This window comes from Zootoca vivipara, chromosome 1 (assembly GCF_963506605.1).
Source record: "Zootoca vivipara chromosome 1, rZooViv1.1, whole genome shotgun sequence".
In the NCBI taxonomy this organism is placed as follows: domain Eukaryota; kingdom Metazoa; phylum Chordata; class Lepidosauria; order Squamata; family Lacertidae; genus Zootoca; species Zootoca vivipara.
The window spans coordinates 120,261,376-120,278,596 of record NC_083276.1 but is presented as its reverse complement, the minus strand read 5'-3'; the positions used below and the strand labels follow the sequence as shown (position 1 = coordinate 120,278,596).

Below are 17,221 nucleotides of genomic sequence, written 5' to 3'. Positions count from 1 at the left end.
ACCCTCTTCCTCCTCTAGGCAGGGCGGGGAGAAGCCAGAAGGAGGGAGGAGGAGGCGCCACCGCAGTGCGGGTGTGCGGGGAAATGGCGCAGCCCAAACGATCAGAATCCCCACACCGATCCACGCGGCGATTCCCAGACCGTCCACGGGCCGGATCCAGAAGGCAATTGGGCCGGATTCGGCCCCCGGGCTTTAGTTTGCCAACGCATGGTGTAAACACAGAGTTTTCTTCTTCAGATATAATTACTCATAACTATGTCTAAAGCAAGTAAAATTAGCCAATAGTCTCCACTTCAGTCCTTTTTACAGCATTTGACTGGTCAGGGTAATAAATACATATAGAAAAGTTACTTTTCTGCTATTTAAGAATGTGCTGGTAGATTTCACAACAGTTTAGGCTTTACAGAGCTAACAAGCCCTTTGTAGATGTTGACTGATCCTATCAGTAACTGAACTAGCGCAACCCCGGTCAAAAGTGACCAGGAGCCCAGAGTAAGGAAGCACTTTGCCAACTTCGGCCAAAATACACCAAATGCCTCCGTAAGTGGTCCACATTCATAGTTACTCTTAAATGTACTGATACAGATTAATATACCGTGTTTCTCATATTATAAGACACGTCTTATATTTATTTTTTCCTCAAAAAACACACACTATTGCTTATTTTCAAGGGATGTCTTATTGTTTTCCTCCTCCTCCTGCCGCGGCCGGCATTGCTGCTGCGCCTATCACTATGTCTTATTTTCGGGGTATGGCTTATATTCCTTGAATGCTTAAAAATCCTGCTATGGCTTATTTTATGGGTATGTCTTAAAATATGAGAAACGGGGTATCAGCTGATACACCTTCCAATAACACTCTGCAAAATTCCCCTTCACGAGACGTTAACTTTGGGGGGGGGGGAATAAATAAAAAGCAACACTGGTCCAGCTCTTACATGTGTTTACAAGGAAGCTGTCAGTTAAACATGCACAGTACTAGGAACATATTGCTCCACTTCGAATCACTTGATACATTTTATCACTGCAATGTTAAATAACTGTGGACATTACAAAATTCTTTTGTCTATCTGACTTCCACCAGTCTTCAACATCATCAGGGCCAAATAAGAAGGTGAGAGGTTTTTTGTTTTTGTTTTCTTAAAAGAAAGGGATCAGATTAGCTTCACCCAAGCTAAGAAAACAGGATAGATGCTCAGACCCAGAGTTAGAAAGCAGTTGCTCTATCCAGAGCAAAGGCAGGGAATAACAAGCCAGGGGGAATCAAAGCAAGCAACGCTAGCACAATTAATGGCACCGTGCCATGCAAATAAGGCTGGATAATTGCCTAAGGAAGCAAAAGCAGCATACCTGTTACAAATCACATCAGAAGCTTCCTGCTACTATCAGTAGCGCCGGCAATTCTATATGCTCTTAACTTCAGCCAAACAGATTTCCTGTCTACCACTAATCTTAAAACTATTCCATGGGACAGCAAGAACTGAGCAAGCTGCTGTTTATGCAGACAGGTGAGGAGGAGGTAAAGGATGGCGAGAGAAAACAGGTCCTTAGACAGGCAAGTCATGGGGCAAGGTGAAAACCTTTGGGTGTCTCGTGCCACCTAAGAAATACAGAGCTAGTAGGTGCAACATTGCCTTCTGTCCAGTTCTACTGTCGGCCGCAGGTGGTGCTGTGGCCTAAACCCCTGAGCCTCTTGGGCTTGCCAATCAGAAGGTCAGTGGTTCTAATCCCCGCGATGCGGTGAGCTCCCATTGCTCTGTCCCAGCTCCTGCCAACCTAGCAGTTCAAAAGCTCGCCAGTGCAAGTAGATAAATAGGTAGGAAGGTAAATGGTGTTTCCGTGCGCTCTGGCTTCCGTCACGGTCTTCCGTTGCGCCAGAAGCGGTTTAGTCATGCTGCCCATATGACCTGGAATGCTGTCTGTGGACAAATGCCAGCTCCTTCGGCCTGAAAGCGAGATGAGCACCGCAACTCCATAGTTGCCTTTGACTGGACTTAACCGTCCAGGGCTCCTTTACCTTTTTACCTTTACTGGGGGTAAGAGGAAGTCGGCTTCACTACGGTGGAGCGGAGAATAATCAGGATGGATCTTGGTGAGTCAAGAGCCATAGCAACCTTGCAACAGCTTTCATTCCCAAGTCTGCAGTGATCTTGCTAACAGACACATGGCATGACTGATACCCCAGCAGCTACAAAAATGCTTGTGATTTACAATCTGAAAGTATAGCAGAAATAGCCAGGGGATGTTGAGCTCCCTTCACTTGTTCAATCACCTTGTTGGCATCCATCTGTCTCTCGAGAGACAATGGAGTGTGCCTCCGGGGGTGAAGACATTAGCAGCACCAAAGTGAAACCCTGGGGCACAAGCCTGGGCAGTGTTTATGGAGGCCCTGGGCTGCCCAGTCAACAAGATCCACCTGCCACCCCTCGGCCTCACTGATGTGGTCCAAAGGAAAGCAGAGCAATGCAATACGTTTGGCACCAGCTTGGCTAAAGGAGTTGCTGGAAGGAGGCATACAAGATGCCATGCAACCCTACACACTATGGATTTGTGTAGGGTTCACTCCAGTGATGGGCAACCTTTTGAGCTTGGTGTGTCAATATTTGCCAAAAAACCAAGCATAACTCGGGCGATGTGTCACTTTGAGAAAAAAACCAGAATTTCGCAATATTTATAGTTTAAATAACAAAAATGTATAGTTGTAATATATAACTGTATTTAATAAACCAAAAACTCATTATTTAACCAAACCAAACCAAACACCCCTTATTTATCACAAAGTGCCCAGAGTTGTTGAGCTTTTTGGAGGGAGCTGCTAACCCAAGTTTTGGAGGTTTTTGGGGGGGGGGTGCAAAAGTTGCTTTGCTTTTGGGGGGGGAGGATGCCACAAAGCTGCTGCTCTTTTGGGGGGGGGAAGAGAACAGAAATAAATGACGAATAATACCTTCGCTGGAACTAACACGCAGCACCGACATAGTCTGCCAAAGCGCCCCCCCCCCCAAAAAACAGCACAGAACGGGTTAAAAAACGAATGCTGTTACACCCAATCATAGTCTGCCAAGGCGCCAGGAAAAAACAGCACAGAAAGGGTTAAAAAACCAATCTCTGGCTACCAGCAACAGCGGAGACAAGCTGTAGGAGGAGCGGGAGAACAAATTGGGGAGGGGGGGACAACAACAGTGTGAATGGGCTGATGGGGCATGTGCCAGCAGTGAGGGCTCTGTGTGTCACATCTGACACGTGTGTCATAGGTTCGCCATCACTGGTTTACCCCTTGGCCTTTTCATCTCCTGAAGATATCCTGCAAGGCAGTGGAGGTTTAGGATCAGAGGTCCCCCCTGCATGTGAAGACAGGCGATTGAGTGGACGAGATAATAGTAGGTCCAAGGGTCAAGAAAGCAGTTTCTGCATGTGCTGTAGAGCAGCGTTTCTCAACCACTGTTCCGCGGCACACTAGTGTGCCACGAGACGCTGGCTGGTGTGCCGCGACGTGCGGCGACGAGAAGGGCGATTTGCATTGTCACGTGCCTGGCGGCTGCCAATAAACAGCGCTGACCCGCCGGAAAGCAATATTTCTCCTCCTCTTTCCCAAAGCTCAGTGCAAACGAGCCTGGCAGCCGCCAATACACAGCACTGACCCGCCAGACAGCTTGTGAAGCCTTATTACAGGAGATTGCAACCAACACAGCAATTGGCAAGTGTTTCTTACAGTCATAATTATATAGTCAATATAGGGCGGCACAGAGTTAAATTTTTTAACTTTTTTAATGGTGGTGTGCCTCGTGATTTTTTTCACGGAACAAGTGTGCCGTGGCCCAAAAAAGGTTGAGAAACACTGCTGTAGGGGGGAGGGAGAAATAAATGGGGCTCGTCAGCCTTGGAAAGTAGCCCATCCAGGAGACAGTTCCATCACCTATAGCTCCACTTAACATGTTAATCACATGAAGGTGTCTCTATGAATAGGAGAGGTTGCGCTGGCCCTATCCCCACTGATTACACACTGAGTGCCAATATGTGTGTAGGAGAAGCATAGGCACATTGAGCTCAGAGCACATAGCCTTCCACACTACAGCATTTTGTACCCAGTTCCAGCACACGTTCTGCACTACAAGCCTAGGCTTCCCCTGTGCAATGTCCGTGGTCAACACAGAGATGTTGTAGGCAGAGACGTTATGTGATGGTTGGGAGCCCAGCAACTGGTCCCTGGTCATCATGGGAGAGATCCTTCCGTGCAACAAAGGCGACTTGTATCCCTGCATAACAAAACAGTTGTGTGACTTGGCCATACCAAAGTATGATTGCCGAGCTATTCATTGGAACTGCAAATTCAGAAAGGACTCAAAAACAAAGGAAGTGCTGAACTCTTATGACTTCAAAAGTAACATTTTTAAAAAAATCTGACGGTACCTAGACAACTACAAGGAAAGCATTCATTTCTCCACCTAATGTTTCAGAAGTCGTAACTACTCTTCGAGTTTTTGAATGCATATCAGTTTCAAATCAGGGTAATAAAGTGGCTAGATAAGACAAACATGAAAGTGTGATACCCATCAAAGTGTGATTTTTTTATTTAAGAAATCTTCAAAAGAAAGAAGACATCCTGTGGATTAAACTCCAGTTTACATCTTCCAGTTTTGTCATTCGTATTCTTAAGCAAAGAACTGGCGCTATTACTTACTGCTATTGAAGAAATATGATATTTGAAAGGGGTATAAGGAGATTCTTTCCCCTCAATGCTCAGAAACGTGATGATCTCAGAGGACCTTGTTGAAAACAGACCCTCAGCACTTTCCTATATTCTTCCAGCCTTTTGCAAATCTCTAGTGGGAAACGTAATTACGTGAGTCATGTCTCAAATGCCTATTTCTTAATTACCGGTACTTATTTCTCCTGCGTGTTATTCTTATCTCCAAGTAGATGAGGCATCTCAATTCAGATCCTAGCTAACCCTGGGCTTGGGGGATTTAGACTGAAGTTTTCCTACCAATGATTGCTTCCAATTATCTGAAAATCTAGGTAACATGCATACTTTTTTCTGGCTGTCCTTGTCATCCCAGTTTGCAAGTTTTCATTATGCTTCAAAGCTGTCGCATTACTGAGATCAGAAGAGGGAAAATACATCTCTGCTTCTCAAGTTGTTGGTGGAATTTAATACCACTGGCCACAGCATCTTCCTGGACTGGCTCTGTAAGATGGTTATCGGGGATGCTCAACATAAAAAAAAAAAAAACCAAGATCATGGCCACTGGTCCCATCACCTCCTGGCAAATAGAAGGGGATGAAATGGAGGCAGTGAGAGATTTTACTTTCTTGGGTTCCATGATCACTGCAGATGGTGACAGCAGTCACGAAATTAAAAGAAGCCTACTTCTTGGGAGAAAAGCGATGACAAACCTAGATAGCATCTTAAAAAGCAAAGACATCACCTTGCCGACAAAGGTCCGTATAGTTAAAGCTATGGTTTTCTCAGTAGTGATGTATGGAAGTGAGAGCTGAACCATAAAGAAGGCTGGTGGCCGAAGAATTGATGCTTTTGAATTGTGGTGCTGGAGGAGAATCTTGAGAGCCCCATGGACTGCAAGAAGATCAAACCTATCCATTCTGAAGGAAATCAGCCCTGAGTGCTCACTGGAAAGACAGCTTCTGTAGCTGAGGCTCCAATAGTTTGGCCACCTCATGAGAAGAGAAGACTCCCTGGAAAAGACCCTGATGTTGGGACAGATTGAGGGCACAAGGAGAAGGCGACAACAGAGGACGAGATGGTTGGACAGTGTTCTTGAAGCTACTAACTTGAGTTTGACCAAGCTGCGGGAGGCAGTGGAAGACAGGAGTGCCCGGTGTGCTCTGGTCCATGGGGTCATGACTAAACGACTAAACAACAATAACATTTTACACACTATTCTTGTTCCTCCTTTCAGGGCCGTGTCTAGATAGTAGCATTGAGAGATTGTGTCTTAGCTCCATAATCCTTGTGCTCCAATCTCGCTGTGGGGGAACCCCTTGCAGATGACCACAGCAGCGCCAGGAGACAATCAATCAGGTTGTCTATCCACAGCATTGACCAGAGGATGAATGACTACTGAGAGGAGCACAGAAAGAAGAAACACCATGGTATACCTGCCTCAGCACAACCGGATGCCTTCATCTGCCTCAACTGCAACAAAACACGCCTCTCCTGTATTGGAGCCGTAATTCTCCAATGGTTTGACTTCAGCCCCGAAGGCGCATTCTTCCATTGTCTCCCAAGACGAAACGGAGGCCAGCCGGGGGCATGATTCTGTTACCAATGCTGCTTAAACATTTGTACAAAGACGTTGGGAGTGGCCCTTAGGAATTTTGGAGCAATTGGAGCAGTATGCTGATGAGCTGATGAAACACAGCTTTATTTCAGCCTTATCTTCTGAGTCAGGAGAGGCTGAGTATGATTTGGAATATTGTCTGGGTGAAGTTGCGGAATGGATGTGTCAGGGTTGTATTGACTACTCTTGAGTAACGACCTTCCACATGCTTGTCTTTCAGGCGTTTTTATTGGTGCACATTATTTGCAGTGAACGGACTGCTGATTGCATGTCTACCTGCTCGAGTCAGATTCCTGCACTGGCGCCTTTCGCATTCTGGACCAACATAAAAGCCTCGGAACTGAGAAGCGCCTCCCTTTCCTCCTCCTCCTCAATTCCGGTGTCTGGGGGACGGGTCTTCTGTCTGACCTATTCCTGTCCTCTCTTTCCGCCTCCCTCTCTTCCTGCCTATGGAGCAGGGACTCTTGGATGTTGCCAGAGCCCTGGCACTCCCTTTCCGTTTCCTGACTCCCTCCATCAGACCCTTCGCTCTCATGACTGCTGGGAGACGGGCAGCTCCTGATGAAGGGGGGGGGTTCTCTATAAGCCCTCCCCCTTATAGGATGCAAGCTAATAGATTGAGTTTGAATCCTGAGAAGAAGGGTGGGTACCCGGGAAGAATGGTCATTTGCCTGTTTCAGGTGGTGTTACTCTCCTTCTAAGAATAGGTTCAGTTTCGGGAGGTTTGGCAGGGGGGAGTACTCCTGCAACTATCTTCTTCACTTGAGGCTCAAGCAGTACTCAAAATCAGCTAGGCACCAAGCTCATTTTGCACCTGGCTTTCAACCAGTTGCGGCCAGCAGAAGACACCATTAGGAAAGAGGTCGGGATAGGCCAGTATATATGTGGACTGACCCTGGATCAAGTGACTTTTCTTCTCTAAGTTCTCAAAGTGCTTAACTGAGCCCAGATGAACTAGCCGGATGTTTAACTGAGAATCAAGCACAGTCAGTCCATAATTTGAAAAATAAGACTTTAGAGCCATCTTGCCCCAAAATGGCAACTATTTATTCCATTTTTGGCAACTGCAACCTTAGTTTAAGGAGTCATTTGACACCTTGTTTATGTATCTGAGTTTCTAACACTGCTCAAAAAGCCTCAGTGGCTAGGAGTGCCTTCTACCAACTATGGCTGGTGTGCGAGCTACGGCTTTTCTTGGGCAGGAATAGCCTGGCCATAGTAAATCTCAAGACTTGATTCCTGCAGTGCACTCTATGTGAGGCTACCCTTGTACTTGGTCTGGAGCTCCAGCTGAGGCAAAATGTGGAAGCCAGACTGTTGATGGGAACAGACAACTGCCAGCACACAACATATGGGCAATCAGGACAACCTTTAAGCACTGGTGTTATTGGGCCAAGTTCAAGCTCAGTTGGTTAGAGCGTGGTGCTGATAATGCCAAGGTTGCAGGTTCGATCCCCATATGGGACAGCTGCATATTCCTGCATTTGGACTAGATCACGGGTGTCAAACACAAGGCCCGGGGGCCTAATCCGGCCCGCCAGACCTCGTCATGTGGCCCGCGTAGCCGCCGCTGACATTAACCGCCGACAGTAGTTCTGGAGCCTGTAATTGGCCGAGGGTCAAAACCGGGGGCGGGGCTGCAGGCGGAGGCCGGGGTGCTGGAGCCGCGCTAACGGCCTTGGCCAGGGAATTTCAATTTCGAATGAGGCTGAGGGAGGCGGTGGCACAGCGGCCAGACGGGGAAGTGAGATGCAGGAGGAGGAGGAGGAGGAAGCCCGCCGAGGAGGTAGGAAAGCCCTACAGGCGCCGCCGGCAAAGTTGGTGCCGGGACGGAGCAGCGCTGGATTTTTTTTTGGCGGGCTTTGCTGTTGTCTCCGAGAGCGAGTGAGGCGGCACTGGGGAGCCGCCGCCCGCCGCTTCCCTTCCTCTCCTCGGCTGCATCCGGGAGGTGGGCAAGCGAGCGGACGAAAGGGACGCGGAGTGACCCTGAGGGGGAAGTAGGTGAGGCGCAACAGCCGCTCTCTTGGTGGAGCCGGGTTTCTCTTCCCTCTTCCGTTTTCTCCTCATAGACACTCGGGAGGGTGCCTGGCTTTTGCTCTGCCCCCCACCCCTGAGCCGCCCTTTGGCTTCTCAGTTCCGGCGGAGCTGCTCCCGGGGGGCGGCCGGGAGGGAGGCGGCGACGACGGCACGGGTTCCTGCTCTTCCTGCTCTGCCGCCGCCTCCTCTCAGCCCCTCGTGATGTAGGGCTCCAGATGGAGTCGCCTCGCGGTTTGAGTAGGTGGGAGGGGAAATTTTTTTTGGGGGGGGAGGTTTTCAAGCCTCCTCTGCCTGCAGTCCCGGTAGGGAGAGGCGGCGGTGAAGACGACAACAGCGCGGGTGGGGGGAAGAGCAGCTCTGAGGCGAAGATGCACGTCCGCTGGGGCTGCCGCCGCCTTCCTCCTCGGGAAATCCGCTGCCCTCCCTCAGCACGAGGGGAAGGGACTCTGGCGCTGAGGAAGGAGGATGCAAAAGCAAAGCAGGGAGTTGGCGCTGCACCGCATGTTCCTGCCCCTCTCCAAAGCATGGGGTGGGTTGCAGCGTGTGGCATCCTGCCTAGCGGGGGTTGGGTGTGCGCAGGGCGGGAGAGGGAAGCCCTCTTTCCATCTGCAGGTTTTTAATCCCAGCAGTGGCTTTCTCCTTCCTGCCGAAGGTTTAGTTGAGCCCCCCCCCCCCGGAAGCCGTCGATCCCCACCTTTTGTTCAAATTTCCCTCGTTTACATCCCCTCGCACACACACGCGCCACGACGCAGGAATGTGATCCGCGTGGGGGCGGGAATGAGCTTACATTATTACAAAAAACAGTAATAATTGAATGCAGTGACAATAATTTATGATAATAAAGAGTGGATACATAGTCCTACAGACGCAACCGGCCCTTTGAGGGTGACCAAACTGCTGATGCAGCCCCCGATGAATTTGAGTTTGACACCCCTGGACTAGATGATCCTCAGTGTCCCTTCCAACTCTACAATTCTATGATTAATTTACATGGACCAGAACAACCTGGGTTTAGGAAACTTTAAGGACTGCCAGGTCCATTAGACCCCCTGCCCACTCACTGAGATCTTAGTTCAGGCATCCCCAAACTTCGGCCCTCCAAATGTTTTGAACTACAATTCCCATTATCCTTGACCACTGGTCCTGTTAGCTAGGGATCATGGGAGTTGTAGGCTAAAACATCTGGAGGGCCGCAGTTTGGGGATGCCTGTCTTAGCTCATCACAGCACTGAAGAGAGATGAAGGACACAGCAAAAAAAAACAACACACCCCACCTGGAAATCCAACATAAAACAATAAATGCATAGCTAGAATTCGGAAGTGTGCCCTTGTCTACCTAGAAATGGTTTCCTTTATGATAAGTGTTTCATTTAGGTGACTCCGATTCAATTTCAGTTTAATGACTCTAATGCAATTTAACCACAGTACATTAAGCTCATGCCTGATCCCGCTCCCTAAGCAATAAATGCCACCAAAATATGAATTGTTTTCACACTGTTACTGCAACAGTGCTTAAAGACTATGATCTGAGGGTGAGACCTTGAGATGGATAACATAAAACCACACTGGAAATGTGTCGGCAGCAGGTAAATTTGCAAAAGCGCAATTGATGCAACCAATGACAAATATTCTGCATTGAGATTCTGGGGCATGTCTTTTTTTCCTTTTTTTTTACAGCTCTGTATTCTTCTTAAAAATAATCATACAAGCACAGGGTTATCTCCAACCCCACATGATTCCTGCATGGTAAAATATGAGGACTCCTACAACTGCCAAAAGAAACTTAGCACTACAAGTGGGAGTGGGGGGGGGGAGAGCGAGTTTCTATACAGAACTGAAGAGAAACATTTCTGACTAAAGAATGCACGAAACAACAACACTCTGCACATTCCATCGAAGTGTTCAAGTCTCCTTTGCACCACTTATGTAACACAAAAACTCCTAAAATAAATACCTCCCTTTTTTCCAAGGAAGTTATTTCAGTTACATTGAGAAATTTAAGGAAGAGTAGGATAACAGTAGTTGAGTCCATTTTTCACATGCAGGCAAACCAAACCCCCCAATTTACACGTGTTCAATATGTGCACGACTGCGTGCGCACGCACACACTGCTCCAAACCCGAAAGTGACCGGAAAAACATCACAAAAAGGAGCAGGGCGGGCATGGAACGGGGACTTTTCCAATGGTGTTTCAAATGTATGCAATTTCACTGAACACACGGTGCCTTGGAACGTAACCCCCGCGTAAATGAGGGGGTTGCTTGTACAGCAGTTAACATTAACAAAACAGCCATAACAACATACATATTGTTAGCACACTAATGTAGTTGTTTCTTTTGTCAAAGACCAGCATATACAGAGCCAGTGTGGTGTAGTGGTTAAGAGTGGTAGACTCATAATCTGGGGAACCGGGTTCGAGACTCCACTCCTCCACATGCAGCTGCTGGGTGACCTTGGGCTAGTCACACTTCTCTGTAGTCTCTCAGCCCCACTCACCTCACAGAGGGTTTGTTGTGGGGGAGGAAGGGAAAGGAGAATGTTAGCCGCTTTGAGACTCCTTCGGGTAGTGATAAAGCGGGATATCAAATCCAAACTCTTCTTCTTCCTCTTCCTCTTCCTCTTCTAATATTATTGGCATAGAAGTCAAGTATACATGGACAACCAAAACAAGGATACCCCACGTTGGGACTAAGAGTATCCTGCCCAGGACATTTTCTGTGAGTATCAACTTATTAACTGCCCTACTATACAGATGTGCCAGGCCAACAGAGACCAATTTGGGACAAGCCTCTCCTTTGAAACAGGATTTGACAAAGCAATGATTCACATAAGACAGGGCTGGTCACCTAGAGCAATGTTAGATTCAGACAATGGTAGTCTGGCATAAGGAGGGAAAGGATCATGACTCAAACAGTTCACCTGCCTGACTCTGCAATTTTTTGGGGAACAAGAAAAAACTAATTCTACTGTACATAGTTTCAGAAGGCAGTGATCCTAGAATTGCAAAGCAAGGGTGGTCGGGGGCGTGAAAGTCATCTAGGCCAAAGTGTGGTTCTCAGGATCCCAACATTCCCAAAGCATCAACAATAAAATAAGCCGAAAGAAGGAATATCAGGGTGCGTCATGACTAAGATGCTTGTGGAGAAAGGAATTAAAATTAGCATACATGCCCAAATGGCTCAAGTGAATGACTAAATGTTTTGGGGTGTTCAGATGAGTAGCTCACTATTGCGTTCTGCAGAAACCTAAAACGTTGCAGAGTAATTACTAGTGTTAAATACAAAGGATGGGAGATGTGTGCATCAACTCACTTCTAAAACTGAAGGAATTTACAAATTCCACCTCCACGTCTTTTGAGGAACTCGTAAGCTGAGTAACTTTCTTGGAAATGGATCAAAACTCTAGCAAGAAGAAAATTAGATAATACTGGTGGCCACCCACATATTGTTGCATTTGGGTGTTTTTTAAAATTTAATTATTTCTGAATTATGAAAGAACAGCCGTTGATTTATGCCATAAATGTTACGGCTTTCATTGTCAAGCAGGTTTAGTGCTTACTGAAAGCTCTGTAGGTATGCTACCCTCATGTTGTGCATGCCACTTTAATTCAAGGACTTTCCAAATCAAAGACAGGGCTTTAATGAGACACTGGTGGAGCCAGCATCCCAGAGCAAATAATCAATAACATTTAAGAAGGATTATTTGAGAAGGCAAAGGACATATAGTGCACATCTCAGTTCAAACTGTTGTATTTCTTTAGCCCCATTATTTGCACTGATAAAATACATTTCAGCTCGTTCATCAATAAAGTGCTTGAGAATACAGAAATGAATTCTACGTATTTTAAAACATTAGCCCTGGTCCCCAACATTAAAATATTGAAGCATATCCTTAAACACCGGGCTTCAATATAAGCTTGTAGACAAGACATTCATGACAGATGGAGTCAAATTGTGCATAGAGATGGCACACTTGAGTTAATCTAAGCACTTTTAATAAGTGATCTTCTCTAGAACATCATTTACATTTAACATCTTCCCTTATGGCTTAGATACGGTACCAAAAGTTCCCATTTTCTTGAAAAATCACAGCTCTTTTTCTATAAATACATCTGCAATCCAATTACTCATCCCATTTGCTTTTCAATAGTGAAATGACACCCATCACTGACAGTGATTTCAGCCCAGCCCGTTCAGACCATCTGTTAAAAGTCAACCCCCTAGTGCTTGCAAGACCAACACCAGACTAACATGTTTTTAAACTGGACATCTATTGGGATGTGGATCCAGTTTGGGCAAACCCCAAATCCCAAAGCAAAGCAAGATGCTTAAGACCTCTTCCAAAGTGAAGCACTCTAAAGCAAAGTGGGCTGGCTGTGAAAACTTTCTGCATATATTGGGGCAGCGGTCAAAGCCCCAATGAATGCTATCATAGCACTCATGCCATCAGCTTTTACAGCTGTTCCGATATGCCAGGAGTAAAGGTAAAAGGTAAATGACCCCTGGACGGTTGAGTCCAGTCAAAGGTGACTATTGGGCGCAGCACTCATCTCGCTTCAGGTCAAAGGAGCCAGCGTTTGTCCACAGACAGCTTTCCGGGTCATGACTAAACTGCTTCTGGCAGAACAGAACACCATGACGGAAACCAGAGTGCATGGAAACGCTGTTTACCATCCTGCCGCAGCCGTACCTATTTATCTACTTGCACTGGTGTGCTTTCAAACTGCTAGGTTGGCAGAAGCTCACCCCGTTGCTCAGACTGCCAACCTTCCAATCAGCAAGCCCAAGAGGCTCAGTGGTTTAGACCACAGTGCCACCCACGTCCTCTATAGTGCCGGGAGTGAAGAACCTTTGGCCCACCAGCCAAGGGAGACCAATTTGGCCCAGCAAACCATTTCCCCCAAGCCATGCCCACCTGCCAATCAGCAAATGCCACTTCGACAGAAGGATGGCGTCACATCTACCAGTTCCCCAAAGAAGCAGAATTTAGCCCCCTTCTCATCAGTTGATGAGAAAGGGGTATAATCTTGCTCAGTTTAGCTGGGAACTGGCAGGGGCAGTGTAAGCTGCAACGTTTTGCCCCCAATTCATCAGCTGATGAGGGAGTGGGTTAAATCATGCTCAGATGGTTCCAGAGAGCAGAACTGGAGTCTCTCCAGGAGTCGCGAGGAATGGCGTTCAATCCTGTTTGGTGATACTTCATCAGCTTGTTCCCCGTGGGGAACGTGCTGATGAAGCAAAGTCCTGGAGAGAGGAGGATTCAAGTCTCTGCTCATCAGTTCGTTACTGTCTTCCCCTTACTCCAATAAGTCAACTATGACAGGCAAGGAGGACTGTCGCCTAGGGCTGGGCGATATAGCAATGTACTGTCCAAAACTGGTTTGAAGTCCATATCGTGATATCAGTTTCATAATTTTTGACCTGCAATATATTGAGAATCATTGTGTGTGCGCGCTATGCAAAAATCACAATGTGGGGAAACCCATGAAGCCAGCCAATGCCTCTACATAACTCCATCCTTATTTCAGACATTGTGATATATCAATATATTACGATGGTTAGCTGGTGATATATCACGATGTTGAAAACCAGATATCGCCCAGCCCTACTGTCCATCAGTCACCTGAGCTGTCATTTCGCTACGTGTTACTATAGATTGCTCATTTCCACACTCTGCATGTCAATCTAGTCCAACCCCCTGCAATTCAGGAATATGCAGGTGTCCCATATGAGGCTGGAGCCTGCAACCTTGGCATTATCAGCACCATGCTCTAACCAACTGAGTTATGTTTACATATGTTCACAGGATGATGGTGTCCCCAAAGCAGAGTACTTCAAGCACCCAACTGGGGGCCAAGATAGCTTCTGAATAACCACTATCCTGGTAGCCTATATCGGAGGACAACCAGTTGCTGCCCAGATGGTGTTGTACAACTCCCATAATCATCCCTGGCCATTGGTCACGCTAGATGAGGATGATAAGAGAATCCAGCATCATCTAGTGGGCCACAGCTTCCCCACTCCTGGAACAGTTCATCAACTAGAAGGTGGTTGGTTCTTCTCCCCCACCTCCCAATTAGTGCACCAGTGTGTGACAAATTCCAAATGCACACAGGTATACAGGCTAATAGGCTAGTGACCTCTGTGGGCTTATTTGCAAGCCTGCCTTGATCATTTCAACACTAGTATGAGAGGGAGAGGAAAATCCTTTGGAAAAAGTACTCTAGGACAATGTCACCTATTGTGCAACCGATGAACTCAACAGTTATTTCCATATGAGTTTCCCACTCAGGCACTCCTTTAAGCATGAGCCAGCCACCTTTTCTCGAGTAATGAACATAGTTATAACTCTGATAATGGACCATGCAAACATATTTACTCCGAAGGGCAACTTGCCTCCTTTACAAAAAGGGGAGGGGGGATATAAATAAAGCCAGAAATGTAGCAAGAATTGTTTTTTCCTTCTTTATTTGCTTTCCTAAATACAGTAACTGAAAGCTTGAACGGCTGCAATATATGTTGAAAAAAGTTTGTTTTTTTCCCTATCACCACTGCATCTCCATGGCAGAAAAAAGCTTCACTTGTTGATTTTCTGTTTCCTCTACAGCTGTTTTAAGACACAAAGCCTCCGTTCATAAATAAGGTGACAATCATAGCAAACACAATAAAAGAGGCAGAGCAGCAGCAGCAGCTTTCCCCTACTCAATGCCATCTTGCAGCTTTGCTGCTAAGCAGAGAACTTGTTGCAGCTAAATATTTCTACCTCTGGATTCTTAAACAAAAGGAACAGTCCCCCACCCTCCCTCAACAAGGCACAGATGTCCCAAAGCTTGGGACAAAAGGTCTCTAAAGACAAAGAGTTACATGAGCACCCTAGTGGCTCTAGGGCTTAAACACACTGAAATCTACAGTCACAGAATCTGGTTTCAATCCCTCTGCAGGCGCCACACATACATGAAGGACAGAAAGGCGCTCTCTCACACATCCAGTCCTTGAGACTAAACAAAGACCAGTCAGGGAAGAGAAGAGATGCAGGAGGAGAGAACCGATTTCACAAGAGAGGGTACAAATGCCCCTACCCAACTTCACGGGAGAAAACCAAATGCATGGCTTTAAACTTTTAGTCCCCTCTGCTCCTAGAAAACGCTGCGCCCTGGCAACGTTTCCAAGAGCTCATTTCGAAATCAAACTCGGGGGGGGGAGGGGGAGGCTAAAAGTGGGTGTGTAATGACCTAGTCAAATTCCATTTAGATCTACTTCCCAGGTGCCCGGTCCCAAAGAAGCGCGGATCCAGATCACAGACCAGCAGCCACACATACAGCGACCCAACCAACCCTGGTTCCTCTGCTCATCCCCCGACGAAGCCAAAGCAGCCTCCCTATCCTAAGGCTGCCTCCATGCTCCAAAGTTCCCAAATCTCACCGTCATGGCACAAACCCCAAACAAGCCTTTCCCTAATCTCCTACCACCCCCTTCCCCCAAACGATCCCCCATCACCACCCTATTCCCACCTTCAGTCTCCAAACCCGGATTCCCCATTCCCCCCACTTAACCTCCATCTTCGAGACCCACAGGATGGGTTTTTTAAAAAAAAGGGTCCCTCCCATCCTCAGCCAGACCACCCCAGCTCCCTTAACTCATCCATTCCCCCCTCGCCGCTTTCCAAGTCGCCTCTCAGCCTTCCATAAGCAACACATCCTGCCATCACGTGGGGGGGGGAATTCGCCCTTTTGATCTCCAAGCCAGTCCCTCCCCAAGCCAGCCCTTCGCCACCCAGAGCGGGGCGGAGGGGTCGGTGGATGGGGGTGAGGAGGTCGCACTGCCTCTCCAAAAGCCCCTGGCCCAGCAGCACTCTGGACCGGCACCCCCCCCCCAGCCCCTTTCCAAACGCCCCCCACTCCCCCTTTTAATCCCCTTACAAACTCACCCACCCCGCTCGCCCCAAAGCAGCGGAGAACCTGGAGGCGCGCGACCCCTCAACAGCAGCGCCCGAGGAGGCGGGCAGGAGGGTGGCCCCCAAAGCAGCTCCGCGGGCGCCTCTCGGCGTACCTTTTCCCCTTCCTTCGCGACTCTTGATCCGACGGGAGCAGCTCCGCTGGGCGCCGGCGCCGAACTCCAGCCAGGCAGGGAGGCAGGCGCTCGGTTCCACTCGTTCTCTCCGCGGCACGCGCGCCCTCTGCGCCTGGCGGGGAAGCCTCCCTCCGGCGAGAGAGAGAGAGAGAGAGAGAAGAGAGAGGTTGTCCCGGCTTCTCCCGCCAGCCAAAGGGAAGCCGCTGCCGAAGCCTCCGGCGGCCAGAGCGGCCACGCCCCTCGGGGTCGGCGCTGCGGAGACGCGTGGAGGCGAACCGGTGGGGAGCGCCGCCCAGCGGCTAAAGCTGGCGCAGGGGGAAGTTTGCCTCATCCATTCATTCATTCATCCATCCATTCATTCATTTATTGGACTTAATAGTCCTTGTCACCCGAAGGAGGTTCCTTCTTTTACTGGTATATAGTTTTTATTAAGTTTTCTGTTGTACAATTTTAAATACTCATTTCACATCCTTAAGATATCAGTGGCTTCCCTCCTTTCCATGGTTCATTTTACATACCATAAACCCCTGCATATTTTACAAAAACCATACCATTCAGTATTCCGTTATTGCATCCATCAAAACTTGTTTAGACTGTTGAATTTACTGTATCTTAATGCTGCCAAGCGTTTTCAGCTGTACACAATTATTTCCCATATATTCCATAAACGTTTTTCAATCTTCTTCAAACATATGTTCTTGTTGTTCTCTTATTCTATATGTTTAAGTCTGCACGATGTGCATATTCTGTCAACACCCGAAGGTTTCCAAGCGACTTAGAATCATAGCAGGTAGAGTTGGAAGGGACCCCCACCCCA

The 17,221-nt window shown here is 47.7% G+C and overlaps 1 protein-coding gene across 3 annotated transcripts in view; it reads right to left on the bottom strand.

Moving 5' to 3' along the window:
• The window catches only part of MYO1B (myosin IB), a 137,824-nt gene extending 121,224 nt beyond the window's left edge, over window positions 1–16,600 (bottom strand). For 2 of the 3 annotated variants that reach the window (XM_035136305.2, XM_035136313.2), the window contains exon 1: window positions 16,384–16,599. The gene's annotated coding sequence lies outside the window, so the exon portion shown is untranslated. Of the gene's footprint in view, window positions 1–16,383 lie in introns of all 3 variants that reach the window. The other variant, XM_035136296.2, reaches the window with a different exon arrangement.
• Between the last annotated feature and the right edge of the window lie 621 nt (window positions 16,601–17,221).